At 45.8% G+C, this 16197-nt stretch overlaps 1 long non-coding RNA gene across 1 annotated transcript; it reads left to right on the top strand.

The window, feature by feature from the left end:
- The first annotated feature begins 8127 nt into the window (after positions 1 to 8127).
- On the top strand, positions 8128 to 15643 carry LOC121139691. The gene is made up of 2 exons (XR_005876600.1): positions 8128 to 8186; positions 15235 to 15643. It is a non-coding gene; the product is annotated as an uncharacterized LOC121139691 (long non-coding RNA).
- Positions 15644 to 16197: the final 554 nt, after the last annotated feature.

Genomic DNA, 16197 nt, shown 5'->3' with positions numbered 1-16197 from the left:
ATCCGGGAGCTCGGCCCCGCCGACTCCACTCGGTACCGCCCGCCTGCTGTGGCAGCTGCAGGCCACGCCCACGGCCCGCCCCGGCCCGCCCCGGGGTACGCCGGGAGTTGTAGTCCCCGGCTCCCTGGATCCCCCCCCACCACCACCTCCCGGGTTTGGTGGGCCCAGCTAGGCAGGCGCAGAGAAAGAGCCACTCAGCCGAGCCCTCTCCTAGGTGCGGGAGAGGCACTTTGTGCAGCGCTCAGTGACGTCTGGTGACTTTAAAAATAAAGGAGGGTTAGTCCTCCTCCGCTCCTCCTTCTCCCCCTCCTCCCCAGCCTCCTCCTTTCCCGTTCTCCTGCTTCTCCTCCCTCCGCCTACTCCTTCCTCCGATTCTTCCTCCTCTGGTTCCTTCTCCCTCTGCTGCTGCTCCCGCCCCCATCATCATTGTTGGGTAACAGCCCTAAACTGTGAGGAATTGAGTCAGGCTGCCCTGGGCAATAGCCCCCAGAATTGCTCAGCCCAGCCTGACTGTTCTGAAGTCCGTCTGCACAAACGATGTACCTGGGAATCAAAAGCAACCCACTCTGCTCCCAGTCAAACCACAAAAATACCTGTCATCTCCGGTAGCACTGTGTGTGTGTGCGTGTGTGTGTGCACGCGCGTGTGTGAGAGTGTGTGCATGTGTGTCTGTGCATGTGAGAATGTATGTGTGTGTGCGTGTGCATGTGTGTATGTGTGTGCGTGTGTGTGAGAGTGTGTGTATGCGTGTGTGAGAGTGTGTGCATGTGTGAGTGTCTGTGCATGTGAGAATGTATGTGTGTGTGCGCATGTGCATGTGTGTATGTGTGTGCGTGTGTGAGAGTGTGTGTGCGTGTGTGTGTGCACGCGTGTGCATGTGTGTGTCTGTGCATGTGAGAATGTATGTGTGTGCGCGTGTGTATGTGTGTATGTGTGTGCGTGTGTGTGAGAGTGTGTGTGTGTGCGTGTGTGTGTGTGTGTGTGTGTGTGTGTGTGTGTGTGTGCCCGCGCGCTTCCCCTCTGTTCCTCTAACTGAGCTCAACCTACGTCATCCTGCAGAAAGGTTGGGCCCTCTCGATTTCGGTAAGTGGGTCTCAGTCTGTGGGGATGGGCTCTCTCTTCTGCCTCACTTTTCCTGCAATCACCTTCACTATCCTCCGACTTGCTCTCTGACCTGGCTAGCTTCTGAACGCAGTGTATGACCTTGATCTCACTGTATACCTCAGACTGGCCTGGAACAGGAGGCAAGCTCTTGCTGAGCCACCACTCCCAGGGAATGAATGAAGGAATGGATGAGTGAATGAGTGAATGAGCTAAAGAACTCCCCCACTTGGAAATCGAGGCTCATTTCTCAGTGCGTTCCATGGAGTGCCTAATTTTGTTTTAACATTTATATGTTAAACATTAATCTTTCTCTTATACTCCCTATTCACTCCCCCACCCCCAGAAATTACCTGCTTTTAAAGTTCTACAGGTGCCTCAAACTCAGCATTTTAATCCATCACCCCCATCCATGGACTTGGCTATTCTCTCTGCTAATTCACTCAACAGTGTTACGTTTTGCTGTATGGCATCTTTACTAATCCCCTAGTGTAGCGCATGGCTGTTCCTGTCTAAGAAAACTTAAAAAGAAAAAAAGTCATCTGATAGAACATGTTCCTTTGGGAAACTACTGCCTCTCACCGAGTGCTGTGCAAACACCCATTCTTTGCAGGGTAACAGGTGTGTGACCAAAGTTGACCGTTGCAATGCCCCGTCTTCCCAGACACAGCTAGAGTGAGGAAGCAGGCACAGCCCTGGGACCTTACCCTTCTGCAGACACTTGGGAGGAGATCCTTGCTAAGTTGTTGGCTGTCAAAAGACCGTGAGTATGAAGTCTGGAGGTAAAGGGGTGGAGAGATTTGGCGTTCTGAAAGGGCCAGGGGTCTGCGCTCACTCAAAAGGAAGCAAGGCCAATATATGCAGAGAGGAGAGAGGAACGTCAGCCCTGGTGAGAGAGCTCGATGTTGATGGCATCGGATGCTTTCCGCAAATGCCCCCATGTTGAGTCTACTCTTCTTTGCATATCAGCTCTAGAGACACAACCACTGGAGCAGGACTGGATGGAGTTGTGATTGTAGGTCTGCTAATTCAGGATCAAAGCCTGAAGGGCTGGGTCTTGGCTGATGCTGCCTTGATTTGAAGGCAGTTGCTGGTCCGGTTTCCCCCAGTGCCGAGTCAGTAGGAGCTACCTTGGTCCCTTAGTCCCCATGTTGGGGAAAGGAGGCTGGGAAGAGAGTTGTGCTGTCTATAAGGAAGTCCCGTGGTTGCTCGTGTCCATGCTCTCTTGCTCTACTCCTGCTGCTCCTGGCTCTAGAGCTCCTTGGTACTTTTTAAGTGTGTAGGAGTTTGTGGCCCTGGGAGGAATCCAGAAATAACAGAATGCCCCAGAAAAAAACAAAACACTGTCCATTTCCTTCACTGCCACAATCTCCCCATGTGGGCAGATTACGGAAATCATTGCATGGGACAGAAAGAGCCTGAGGGGAACACAGTGTCACTCACCGGTCTATTCACTGTGTTCGGTGGTCTATGTGTTATGGCTTTTCAGCGTTTGACTTTAGGAAAACTACTTCTCTGGGAGTCTAAATTTCCTCACCCGTCTCACAGATATGGTAAGCATAATGGCCACATCCATAAGGTTGAGGACTAAGGGGCAATGCATAAAAAAATTGCTCTGTACATTGAGTAGAATACAGTCACAGTTCTAAAAGGGAGCTTTAAAATATTTGTATATTAGCAAAAGGGGGCTAGATCACCAACAGGTACAAAAGTTAGTGTTTTACAACATGTTAACCAATTTAAGAAAAAAAAAGAAAGACCAGCATAATCCTTAGAGAGGCTCTCTGGGTGAAAATGGAAAGTGTGTGGACCAAGTGTGCTGGAGTTGGAGCATTTTTTGGGTATTTGTTGTGTAACCTGTACTGCAAACTGCCATACATGGGGAGTAAAATAAAAATCGCCATTCATCCACCCATCACATTGTCTTTATTTTCACCCTCGATCCACTGTCATTTCTTCTTAATAACATTTATCTTATTATACTGGAAGCATATCTGTCTTTCCAACGATTGACAGAAAAATCTTGGAACATAGGCCCTTTAAGTTCAGCATTTGTATACACACACACACACACACACACACACACACACACACAAGACATGAATGAAAACCTAATGATGACAAGGTACTCCTGGGTATGGTGGAGGTGGAGGAGCTTTTCTGTAGCCAGAGGAGGGGTCCACACCGAACCAGGCTGTGAGAGGCGGGGAAGCAAGAAAAGAGAGAGGGAGCAAAGAGAGTACCTGGGAACCCAGAGACCAAGAGGCAAAGATGGAAATAAAGAACCTTTAGCCAAAATGGTTGAAGTTATATAGGAATCAGAGACACTGGGGAGAAGGCTGGAAAGTTTAGGGTAGGGTGGGGTGTGCCAGCCAGGATGGTTCTGTAATACCTGCTGAGAGATGCAGCTGAGAGAGATGCAGCTGAGAGAGAGATGCAGCTGAGAGAGAGATGCAGCTGAGAGAGAGATGCAGCTGAGAGAGATGCAGCTGAGAGAGATGCAGCTGAGAGAGAGATGCAGCTGAGAGAGAGATGCAGCTGAGAGAGATGCAGCTGAGAGAGAGATGCAGCTGAGAGAGATGCAGCTGAGAGAGATGCAGCTGAGAGAGATGCAGCTGAGAGAGATGCAGCTGAGAGAGATGCAGCTGAGAGAGATGCAGCTGAGAGAGATGCAGCTGAGAGAGATGCAGCTGAGAGAGATGCAGCTGAGAGAGATGCAGCTGAGAGAGATGCAGCTGAGAGAGATGCAGCTGAGAGAGATGCAGCTGAGAGAGATGCAGCTGAGAGAGAGATGCAGCTGAGAGATGCAGCTGAGAGAGATGCAGCTGAGAGAGATGCAGCTGAGAGAGATGCAGCTGAGAGAGATGCAGCTGAGAGAGAGATGCAGCTGAGAGAGATGCAGCTGAGAGAGATGCAGCTGAGAGAGATGCAGCTGAGAGAGAGATGCAGCTGAGAGAGATGCAGCTGAGAGAGATGCAGCTGAGAGAGATGCAGCTGAGAGAGATGCAGCTGAGAGAGATGCAGCTGAGAGAGAGATGCAGCTGAGAGATGCAGCTGAGAGAGATGCAGCTGAGAGAGATGCAGCTGAGAGAGATGCAGCTGAGAGAGATGCAGCTGAGAGAGATGCAGCTGAGAGAGATGCAGCTGAGAGAGAGATGCAGCTGAGAGAGAGATGCAGCTGAGAGAGATGCAGCTGAGAGAGATGCAGCTGAGAGAGATGCAGCTGAGAGAGATGCAGCGGAGAGAGATGCAGCTGAGAGAGATGCAGCTGAGAGAGATGCAGCTGAGAGAGATGCAGCTGAGAGATGCAGCTGAGAGATGCAGCTGAGAGAGATGCAGCTGAGAGAGATGCAGCTGAGAGAGATGCAGCTGAGAGAGAGATGCAGCTGAGAGAGATGCAGCTGAGAGAGATGCAGCTGAGAGAGAGATGCAGCTGAGAGATGCAGCTGAGAGAGAGATGCAGCTGAGAGAGATGCAGCTGAGAGATGCAGCTGAGAGAGATGCAGCTGAGAGAGATGCAGCTGAGAGATGCAGCTGAGAGATGCAGCTGGAGAGATGCAGCTGAGAGAGATGCAGCTGAGAGAGAGATGCAGCTGAGAGAGAGATGCAGCTGAGAGAGAGATGCAGCTGAGAGAGAGATGCAGCTGAGAGAGAGATGCAGCTGAGAGAGATGCAGCTGAGAGAGATGCAGCTGAGATGCAGCTGAGAGATGCTGCAAGAACCAGGTGGCCAGGGCTGCTTTGATGTGGCCATCTGAGACCTAACACAACAGGTCTGAAGTGTATAAGGGAGTCTAGAAGATGAGGAGACTGGAGAGTTTTACTCTGACCTGTTGATGCCCGGTGAAAAATCAAGCAGACTTGGATTGACTGCAGCAAGGTCACACGTCGCAAACACGGACGGCAGTCACAAACTACTTAGGCAGGCCTTCTCCTTCACACGGAGCGGCCTGTTCTGTTTTCTAAGTTCCTGTGCTGTTCGCGGTAACAGCTTTTTGCTGTGGCAGTTTGTTGTCTGTGGCTGGGAGAAGCTCATCACCCCTTGCGTTCAGGCTAAGGAGTGCTGGAGGCCGGCCGAAGCTGGAAAGGACAAGGACTGTGTTGTGCCCCGTAGTCTCCAGACAGGAAGTCCCTGCCAACTTTGCTTTCTTGTCAGTATGAAGCCAACTTCTCATACAGAGGCCTGTGTGATGTCTGTTGTGACTTTTCAGGCTGATGACAAACAGTTTCATAAGGCTTGGGAGATGGTCCAGCGGGTAATGTTCTTGCCAGTAAGCAGGAGGACCTGAGTTTGCTCCCTAGCACCCATGTTTAAACAACAACATCAACAATAAAACCCACCAAAAACGAAACCAAACAATCCAGTGATGCGGTATCCACTGGATGAACAAAAAAAATAAATAAATAAAAAGGAAAACACGTAACTATAGGTACGGAGGAGGAGAAAGTTTATTGTAAAAATGTGGGAGAGACATCTGGGAGAATCCAGAGTGGACAGGACCAGGCTGAGCTGGGCCCTGTGGGGAGATGGGGAGGGGAAGGGAGAGGGAAGATGGGGGAACTGGTTATAGCAGACAGAAAGCCAAAGGAACAAAAAGGGGAAAGATAACCAAACTGCCTGGATTATGTAGGGAAGAGCCTCTGGGAGAAGGGCTGGCTGCCCAGCCCCTGGGCCGGAAGGTTCAAGATTGAGGGTGGGGCATTCCAGCCAGACTCCAAAAAAGGCAGGGGCTGAGGGAAGCTGGTGGCCAGACCCAGCTTTGGTATGTAAAACGGTACCTCAGCCATTTGTCCTGGCTTTGAGACTTAAAGCTTGTAGTCATGCTGGGGAAGCAGAGATAGGAAGGCCCCCAGGGCTTACTGGTCTACCAGACAAACCCAGTCATGAGCTCCAGGTGCAGGAAAGAGAAGTCTCAAAAAAAATAAGGCAAAGAGCAGGTGAGGAAGAAACCGGATGTTGACCTCTGGCTTTCGTGTGTGTGTGTGTGTGTGTGTGTGTGTGTGTGTGTGTGTGTGTGTGTGATACACACATTCAATTACAAGGCTCTTACCAGGCCTTGGGAAGGACAGAGCTTCTGAGCCTCAGACTTGTGCACATTATAGTTTCTGACAGGAATTGGCACCAAGATGTCAAGTCCCTTCTGCCCATCACACTCTGAGTTTCTAGCCTTGGACCTGTTAATCCCAAAGATGGGAGGAGAAAGTCCTGTACCCAGATCCTCATGGCCAAATTAATTAAGATAAGCAATTAAAATAAGCTTCTCTTATCCATGCACATGGGCTGCCTCCCCCTAAGGCCAGGTTCAATAGGTCAGCACTGGATGTGAGGAAGACAAGGCTTTTATAGCTCAGGGGTAAGGGGTTTCCAAATGGTGGATTTGTTGGACAAAATAGGTGGGGTTACAGGAGCAGAACAAACAAGTTAGTCCTAACGACCTCTTGAAACAAAGACATGGTTGCATGGTAGGCATAACAAGGTAGTCATAGTGATAATATGGTAGTAAGAGGCTGTCATATAATCTTTTGAAACAAAGGTATGATTGTAACATGCTTATAAACCACCTCTTGAAACAAAGGCAAGATTGCAATTCCTGGAACATGCCGTACAGAACCATTTGTAGTGAAAGTTACAGGTGGGGCATAGTCCAATTCTTGAAAAGCAGAGGTTTAATCATAAGCAGGAGTTTTTCTGTCCTGCTTGTGTACACTGTAAGACGGCTTTCAAGCCTAAAATGGAGGCAGGCTGGTCCTTCAGACCTTCATTCCTAATTCTCTTTTTCTGAAGCCTTGGGCAGAGATCTTCCTCAGTTTCTCCTGCAGAGCCAGAAGGATGGGGAACCCTGAGAGATGCCCCTGTGTTAACTTTCCCTCCTGCGCCTTCCTCATTACTTTCCCTCTGACCTCAGGGGCCACAGAACTTCCAGAACCCTTTCTTGGGTCTCTCCACTGTTGAGACAGCCCCACATTGGGGTGGCCCATCTGTCACTTTAACTGTTGCATTGGGACAAGAGGGAAAACGGAACAGGGCAGGGGTCAGGTCCTGTGTTTTAGACTCTGGCTTAAGCCATTGTAGAATGTACCTAATAATGTCCAGAGCTACTGTACTCGATAATTCAGATTCTAGACAAACTAGTCCACCACCCCTTTCCTGCTCAACTGGGCTTCAGGGAAAAGAAACTGGCTTTGGATTTCTAGCTCCAGAAATCTCCTCCCTTTCCCTCATCACCCTTCCCCCCTTTTCTTCCTTCTCTTCCTTCTTTTGTCTTCTCTTCTCTTCTTTTCTCTTCCTATTTCAGACCACTAGTTTCATGGCAATTTATTGCAACTGTAGTATGAAACTGTACAGGCTGGTTTTGTGAGTCAGCTTGACACAAGCTAGAGTCATCAGAGAGGAAGGAGCCTCAGTTGAGGAAATGCCTCCATGAGACCCAGGTGGAATGCAGTATGTCAATAAAAAGTGATCAATGGGGGAGGGCCCAGTCCATGGTAAGTGTGGCCATCCTGGACTGGTAGTCCTGGGTTCTATAGGAAGTAGGCTGAGCAGGCCAGCGGAAGCAAGCCAGCATGCAGCATGCCTTCCATGGCCTCTGCATCAGCTCCCGCCTCCAGGATCCTGCCCTGTTTGAGTTCCTGTCCTGACCTCCTTCAGTAGTGAACAGCAACATGAAAGTGCAAGCTAAATAAATCTTTTTTCCCCCCAGCTTGCTCTTTGGTCATGGTGTTTAATAGCAGCAGTTTAAACCCTAACTAAGACAGAAACAAATATAGTAGCATTTTTCTGAGAATTTTTTTGTCTGTATTCTTAAGTTGTCCTAGTTTCAATTCTGTTTGTTGTGATGAAATATTCCAATAAAAAAGGAACTTGGGAGTGCACTGGTTCGTTTTCTGTTAACCTGACATGGCTATAGTCATCTGAGAGAAGGGGACCTCTGTTGGGGAAGTCCTGTGCATATGTCAATAAAGCTCTGTTGGCCAATAGGGAAGCAAGATAGGTGGGGCTGGGAGTTGAGGAGGATTCTGGGAAAGAGAGACACAAGAGACATCATGTAGCTGCCATAAAAGTAAAAGGTCCGGACCCTTTCTCCGGTAAGAGAAATACTTAGATTAACAATTATGGGGTAAATACTTAAGTCAGAGATAGCCGGTAAGAAACCAAGTAAAATGGCCAACAGCTTCGTAATTAATATAGTGTCCTGTGTTTTTATTTGGGGACTGCAACTGTGGCAGAACCAAAGGAAAACTACACGTACAGACCTCAATTTAGAAACATGTTTCTATGTGATTGGGCTGTAGGGCATTTTCTTAGTGATTTTTGTGGGAAGGCCAATCCCATTTGAGGGGTTCCATCCCCGGGCTGGTGGTCCTGGGTTCTATAAGAAAGCAGGCTGAGCTGGCCACAAGGAGGAAGCCAGTAAGCAGCTCTCTCCATGGCCTTTGCATCAGCTCCTGCCTCAAGGTTTCTGTCCTGCTTGAGTTCCTGCCCTGACTTCCCTCAGTGATGAACTATTACCTGAAAGTATAAGGGAAATAGACCCTTTCCTCCCCAGGCTGCTGTTGGTTGTGGTATTTTATCAAAGTGATGGAAACTCTAACTAACATAGGGAAGAAAGTATTTACTTAGCTTCTAGTCCCAGGTTGCAGTCCACGCACCAAGGCAGGCGCTTGAAGCAGATGCTAACACCACACTCATAGTTGAGACCAGAGAGAGACACGTTCATGCTCAGGGATAAGCTGGTTCAGATTTCAGGCCCCCAAACCTGGGGATGGTGTAAACTGGGTCTTCCTATGTCAACTAAGGCACGGGACAACCCTTGCACACAGGCCCACAGGCCCACAGGAGCTAGACAGTCCCTCATTGAGACGTCCTAGGTGATTCTACAGTGTGTCACATGACAATTAAAACCAACTGTCCTCTAGGGTATAAGTGGTCTCTAGCTTTCTAGTGTGTTTGACTGATTTGGGGGCAATGTAAGATGCTTTACTTGGCTTGGATTAGAAAGAATTCCCTTTTCTACTTCTTAGGTATTTGTGTGTGCTGGCTATGTCTTCACATGCTTAGCGAACTTACCTGAGGCTGGACTGCGTGTAAACATTTCACAAATTCTAACTCTGGGATTTTTTTTGAAGGACTTCCTAGGGTTTCTACCTCTTTTTAAGTTGGTTTAGTAGTGTGTGAATTTCTTGACTGTGCTTGTTTTACCTAAGTTGTTCTTGCTTGCCTGGCCAGCTCCTCAGTGGGCCTTCCTGTTCCTTTCTCTGCCTTTGCTCGTTCAGATCCTTGCTGCTTGTTCTTGTCTGCCACGGGGCCAATTGCCCCATTGAGATGCTCTCATTTTCATAAGCACCTGGTGTTAATTCTTTGTCACCGGTTGGCAACTTTCTTCCGCTGACTGTAGCTCTCCCATAAGTCGACTTTCCTGTCTAAACCTTCATTTCCTTCCTGTTACTATCATTCCCCTCTGTTGACTTCCTGTTCATTGCCTTCTTTTTCTCTCTCTTATGATCATGTCCCTCTTTCATTTGGGATCTTTGTGGGACCCAGAACAGCTCCTTGTTTCTATAACTGAAGTAGGATGACTCCTCAGTATGTTTACAGGAACTTGGGGGAGTGAAGGAAGACAGATTTTTTTTTTTGGCAGAGCAGATGGATAGGCAACCTAAATTGTGCTTAATTCTTTTTCCTCATCTTCGTGTGTGTGTGTGTGTGTGTGTGTGTGTGTGTGAGAGAGAGAGAGAGAGAGAGAGAGAGAGAGAGAGAGAGCTTGCAGTTTTAACAACTGAGTTTAAAGGTCTTATCTTTGAATGTTTACCTCACTCTGGTGCGTTCTTGTATCCCTAAGGAAGTTCTGACGTGATTGCCCTCCATTCTTTTATGTCAGTGGGATTGGTTTTCACAGCCAATATGGCTGAAAATCTCGGGGTAACACTTGATGCTGCTTTTGGTCCCTTGCTTTGACATTTAGTCTAGACACCATGCTGAAATTATTTCTTTTGTATTTATTTTATTGATATACACGTGTGTTTGTTCCTGGGTGTATGTATGTGTACAACATGCGAGCAGGTCTTCTCAGAAGCCAGAAGAGGGCATCAGATCCCCTGTGACTGGAGTTACAGGCAGATGTGAAACCCCGTGTAGGTGCTGAGACCCAAACCTGGGTGTTCTGCAAGGGTACCAGTGCTCTTAGCTGGTGAGCTATCTCTTTAGCTAGGATTTAGTTTAAAACATAGTTCATGGTTTTTTTGTTTGTTTGTTTTTTGTTTTTTGTTTTTGGTTTTTACAAGACAAGGTTTCTCTGTGTTGTTTTGGAGGCTGTCGGTCCAGCCCAGCCTCGAGTTCGTGGTTTTTAAAAGTGGATACCAAGCCGTGGTTTTCGTCGTGGCATTTTCATACGATGTGTCAATATGCTCCGCTCATCTTCACCCTCTGCTGTTCTCCCCAGCTCCTGCCTCCCTCCAACATGTCCCCTTCCCTCTTCTAGACAGTCCCTACTCTCTTCTCATGGCTCATGCATTCTAGTCCCTTTTCCTTCCTGCCTCTCTTAACAGTCCTTCCTCACGACCCCCTTCTAGTTTCATGGACTCCACACACATTTGTAAGTATAAACACACACACACGCACACACACACACACACACACACATGCACACATATTCATGTGTGTGCTGTGTGATTTAAAATCTAGTTTCTACACATGGGAGAAAATGTGGTGTTTGTTTTTTTCTGAGTATGGCATATTTTGCCTCTCATACCAGTTTCCAGTTCTACCCATTTTCCTACAAATGCCATAACTGTGCTGTGAGTGTAAATTCCACCGCCCATGCAGTGGCTTACTTTTGGATGTTTCTCTGTCCGTTTCACCTGGCTGCAGAGTGCAAACTTGGTTGGCTGCACCTGAATGTGCCATCCCAGAAGCAGTTCAGCAGCACCGTTAGTCCCGTGCTCCTGCCTCACTTCTTAGCATCTCTTGAACACGGCCTTCTTTCTGATACGGCTCTCCTCGGGATTGCACGCATAGTTCCAGGCATCATATTTAAACACAGCATCCATCGGTAGCGGAGAGACTGACACCTCTTTGTCTAAGAGAAAAGAAAGCTCTTCTGGAATCCTCTCCCTTCTGTCAGCAGCCAGCCCCCAGTTAGCTCGCTGCTGCCCGCGCTCAGGCCCCACTCTGGAGTTCAGGATGTACTCAGCTGTGTGTCAGTACTGTGAGAAAACCAGGGTGTGCCAGTGAGGGGAAAGGGGGACTTAAGCAGCAGCAGTGGCGGCGTGCTCGATTATGTGTTGAAGTTCAACATTTTTTGCTGTCATTTAAAAGTTTCTATTTTTTCCTAGGAAGGTAGAACCTCACTTTTGCAGTCACAGCAACAGGTGTGCCATTTCTAAACAGAAACCTGCTTTGCTTACAAAGGGGCTAGGCTTAAACAACACTCATTAAAGACAACTTATTATCGTCAAAATTCATGAGCTTCCTAACATATAGGTAAAGGAGAAGTGCTTTATCTAGTTGTGTAAAGTTTCTTTTTTCTTTTTTAATCTGACAGATTTTATTATTATTGATGTTTGGAATCAGAGAAAAAACTTGATTCTCCACAAAACCGAGTTTATAAAGGATTTAAGTTTTACACAGGGCTCTGTTATCTATGCTCACTGGTTACAGCAAGCTTATTGCTTACAGCAGAGTCTCCTGCGTTTAAGGGGCTTATCATATTCCATTGCATATAAACAGTAGTATATGCACACACACATATACATACACACACATGCATACATATACACACATACATACATACATATACACACACATACATACACACACACACGTAATCCCTTAAAAATAACTAAATATTCCAAAGTTTGAGGATTCTGTAAGCTGACAGGGTGAAGGAAGTTACTGAATTGCTTGAGAAAGTTCATTGTTCTTGGCTTATTTGACCTGGCATATTTATCCATAATTAAGCAATCTCTTTAATGTGCAGATAAATAATAATGTTGACAGCTTTAATAAATGTCACAGTCACAGACCTTTTTTTCCAATGTGTATATAATTGAGTGATTACATCAGTGTTTTAGAAGAAACTATATTGGAGTACAATTAATATACAAAAAGTCGCTCATGCTTAATTATACTTTTTTTTGATTTTTTGAGACAATGTTTCTCTGTGTAATAGCTGTGGCTGTCCTGGAACTCACTTTGTAGACCAGGCTGGCTTTAGACTCACAGAGATCTGTCTGCCTTCTGCCTCTGCCTCCTGAGTGCTGGGATTAAAGGTGTATGCCCTCACTATCTGGCTTAATTATATATCTTGATGAGCTTGGATAGATATGTAAAATGGTGATATCATCACAACCAAAATACTGATTAGATACAGAACTTCCTAAGAGTTGTGTGTGTGTGTGTGTGTGTGTGTGTGTGCGCACACAGGCATGCCATAAGCTCCCCTATCTTTTCCACACTACACCACACCACACTCTATGTCCTATATCAGATCCTCAGAGTCTACTCATCTGCATCACTGAAGCTTGTGCTCATCCGCGACACTTCCCCATGGTTTCCTGCCTCCAGCTCTGGAACTCTCTTTTCTACTCTCTGCTTCAAACAGTTTGGCTATTTTTGCTCTCTTCTCAGTGAAATCGTGTAGCTTGTTCTTTTGTTGCTTCACTCAGCATAGTCTCCCAGGCTGACCTATGGTGTTGCCGATGGTAGGATTTTCCTCTTTTGAGAGTTTATTTTTGTTTGTGTGTATGTGTGTATGTGTGGGAGACTATGCCATGTGATTGCAGTGCCTGTGGTGGCCAGGAGAGGGCGTCAGACTCCTCTGGAGCCAGAATTACAGGTGGTTGTGAGCCACCCTACATGAATGGGGGGAGCTAACTCTGACCCTCTGGAAGAGCAATAAGTGCTCTTAATCTCTATGCCATCTCCCCATCCCCTGGCTGTCCTCCTGTAGGGTACAATATTTTACTGTAATGTAAATCACATTTTCCCTATCCTGCTTCCAATCTCCTGATGGACACTGGGTTTATTTTTAAGTCTTAGTCATTATGAATGATGTCACAAAGAAAATCTGCAGGGGCACAGATCTCTTTATGAGCTTCTGCTTTTGATTTTATCACTCACACAAATAAGTGAAATTGCAAGATCATATGGCAGGTCCGTGTTAATTTATTTCAGTGCTAGAGACTGAATCCAGGGCCTCATGTATGATAGATAAGTGCCCTACCACTGAGCTACTGAGCTTCTCCCCCTTATTTTAAATTTCATACAGCCTTGACATTTGGTATCCTCCTCTTCCCTTCCTGTAGGAGTGAACCCCACAGAGCTATCCGCCCAACAGGGCGGGGTCAAGGTAGAGATAAAAGGAAGTGAAAGGAAAAGGGGCTTCCCTTTTCTCGTGGAAGCCAGCCATGCTTCTAACTCCTGGTCTGTGCGACTCTCTCCCTCTCTCTCTGATAAATAAATATATTGTTTTCCCTATATAGCATCGAATATCGTTATACCTTCCCCTTCCCCCTCCCTCCTCCTCCTCCCCTTTCACAATACCTACTCCACTGGGTATGAAATAGTATCTCATTGTGGGTTTAATATGCTAGTCTCTGGTCTCTGACCATTAGTAAGATTGAGCCTCTTTTAAATATACTGCTGATCATTTATTTGAGTCTTCTATCCTTAATTTATAGTTATTTTAGATAAGGGGTTTTATATGTTGAATTTTAACCCCTTGCCAGACATTCTTGAATGCCTGTGTTGTTAGCCTCTTTATTCTATTTATTTTTATTTGGCTTTTAGAGACCTTTCTATCTTGATATAGCTTTACTCGTCAAGTTTTAATTGTTCCTGTTTGGATAGCAAGTCTAAAAAAATATTGACCATATTAAAGTCAAGCAGCTTTCCCTTGCCAGCCCTGGTGGCTTGTAGCTACTACCCCAGCACTTGGCCAATGAAAGTGGGAACAGGGGTGTCCTGAAATTTGAGGCCAGACTGGACTACATAGGGAGTTCAAGGCCAGTCTGGACTGTCTCAAACAAGCGAACAAACAAAGAAGCTTTCTCCCCGTGTTTTCTTAGAGTGGTTTTATAGTTTTGAATCTTGCCTTTGCATTTTTACTTTAAATCGAGCTTTGTGTTTGGTATGAGGATCTAGTTACTGTGTATTTTTGGCGTGCCTATCTATCAGGAATCGGAAAACGACATAACAGCAATGCATTTTTAAACTATTGATTGTGTCAAAAGGTAAATGAATTAAATTCTCCAATCAAAAAGCAAATAATGAAGCTAGGCATGGTGGCACACACCTTTCATCCCAGCACTTGAGAGGCAGAGGCAAGTAGACAGGTAGATCTCTCAGAGTTCAAGGTCAGCCTGGTCTTCAATCGAGAATTCCATGTTATCCAGGGGTTACACAGTGAGACTTCATGTGATTTTTTTTAAAGGCAAATAGTGTCCAAATGGATTAAACAAAGCAAAGATATAAGTTCTGGCTGAATGCTGCCTGGTGTACCAGCACTCATTTGGCTTTAAGGGCACTTATGGAGTCCAAGTGTGGAAGAGGGCGTTCTATGCAGGGGTAACCAAGAAAGCCGGTGGCGGCAATTACATCAGACAGAATAAAGTTTAAGATGAATACTGTCAAAGTACAGGCAGTTCACTAATGAATGAGGAAGACATCGCCATTATACAGAACCCCCCCTTCCCCCGACACAGCAGCCAACAAGGCAGAGCAAATGAGGATGACCACAGGGTGTGAAAGAGGGACAGCTAACTTCTCTCACCCGGCCAAAATCAGTCAGCAGGCGCTGAACTCCAACTATGCTTCAGACCAAATGGTTCCAACAGACAGGGCATCTCCTTTCCCTGGCAAGAGAATACAAATTGCTCTCAAGGCTACATGGAGTAAGAAAGATGCAGGAAAGCATAAGCCTGAAGAAATTCACGGGCGCTTACAGCACACTGTCTGTCTGCCCCGGGGCACGGTGGCACGGAGTGGGAGTCAGTAAGAAGATGGAAATCTTCACAAATCGGTGTCGGCTATAGAAGGCGAGGATTAACTCCAAAGCCTGGGGCTGGATCACCACATCTGTATTCCCTTTCCTACGAGTATTGCAAAATCATAACTTTTGTTGTTTTAACTTTACAGGACACAAAACGGAATGGAGTAGAATTTATATTCATGGGAGATTGCGGACGAGGAAGGTTGCATCTTGTGGCTTTAAATGAGAATGTATTCCTACAGCCAGACCATAAATTTCAAGTAACAGCCATCAAAGGAGCATGCTGATTAGTAAAGACAGGAGAGAACAACCAATAGGAATGTTACATACTAATTAGCAAAGACAAAGGAGAACAACCAATCAGGAACGTCTGCTTATTGTTCAATGCAAATTACGTCAACTCTGAATGTAAGCTGTGCAAACCATCAAAGATGAGACAGTGTTCAGAATCTAGTTAGTAGCTACAAAGTCATTTAAAAATGTTCACATTATCTATTAACAAATAAAACTAATTTTATTTGAATCATTTTTATTTATAAAATGTACTTAAATGCATTTAGATATAGTAATTGTATTTCTTTTGATAATATTCTAGTATATTATTTCTATAATACTTTTTAAAGTAATCATGATGGGGGTTGGTTAGTATTAGTGTTTTCACTGTTGGAAGTCCTTATAATTAATACAGAACAAACCTGAATGGCACAAAGATAACATTTGAAAACTGTACAGTGGCGGTTCAAGGGATAGCTCTGTATCACGGTGCTTTCTCAGTAGACACAAGGTCGTGACTTCAGTCCTAGTACTGCAAAAGCAATATATATTGGGAGTATATACAACAATTGGATGTATTCTTATAGGAAGAAAACATGTAAAACGAGTAAGAAATCCCCCAGTGGGCTAACAGCAAAGGGATGAGAATCTTAACTCACAGAATTCAGAATACATCACAGGGTTAGGCTGCTTAATCTATACATATTTGTGAAATTCCTAATCTGTATATTATTGACTTCCATTGTCATACTGTGTTTGGAAAGTTTATCACAGGCATCACCTCAAGCACTCCAGGAACTGTCAGTTTTTCTGTATAAGACATGCCTGTGTTAGGA

The sequence above is a fragment of the Mesocricetus auratus genome, unplaced genomic scaffold (genome assembly GCF_017639785.1).
Source record: "Mesocricetus auratus isolate SY011 unplaced genomic scaffold, BCM_Maur_2.0 Super-Scaffold_100001, whole genome shotgun sequence".
Taxonomy (NCBI): Eukaryota; Metazoa; Chordata; class Mammalia; order Rodentia; family Cricetidae; genus Mesocricetus; species Mesocricetus auratus.
The sequence above is the reverse complement of the archived record's forward strand: the minus strand, read 5'-3'. Positions and strand labels throughout refer to the sequence as shown.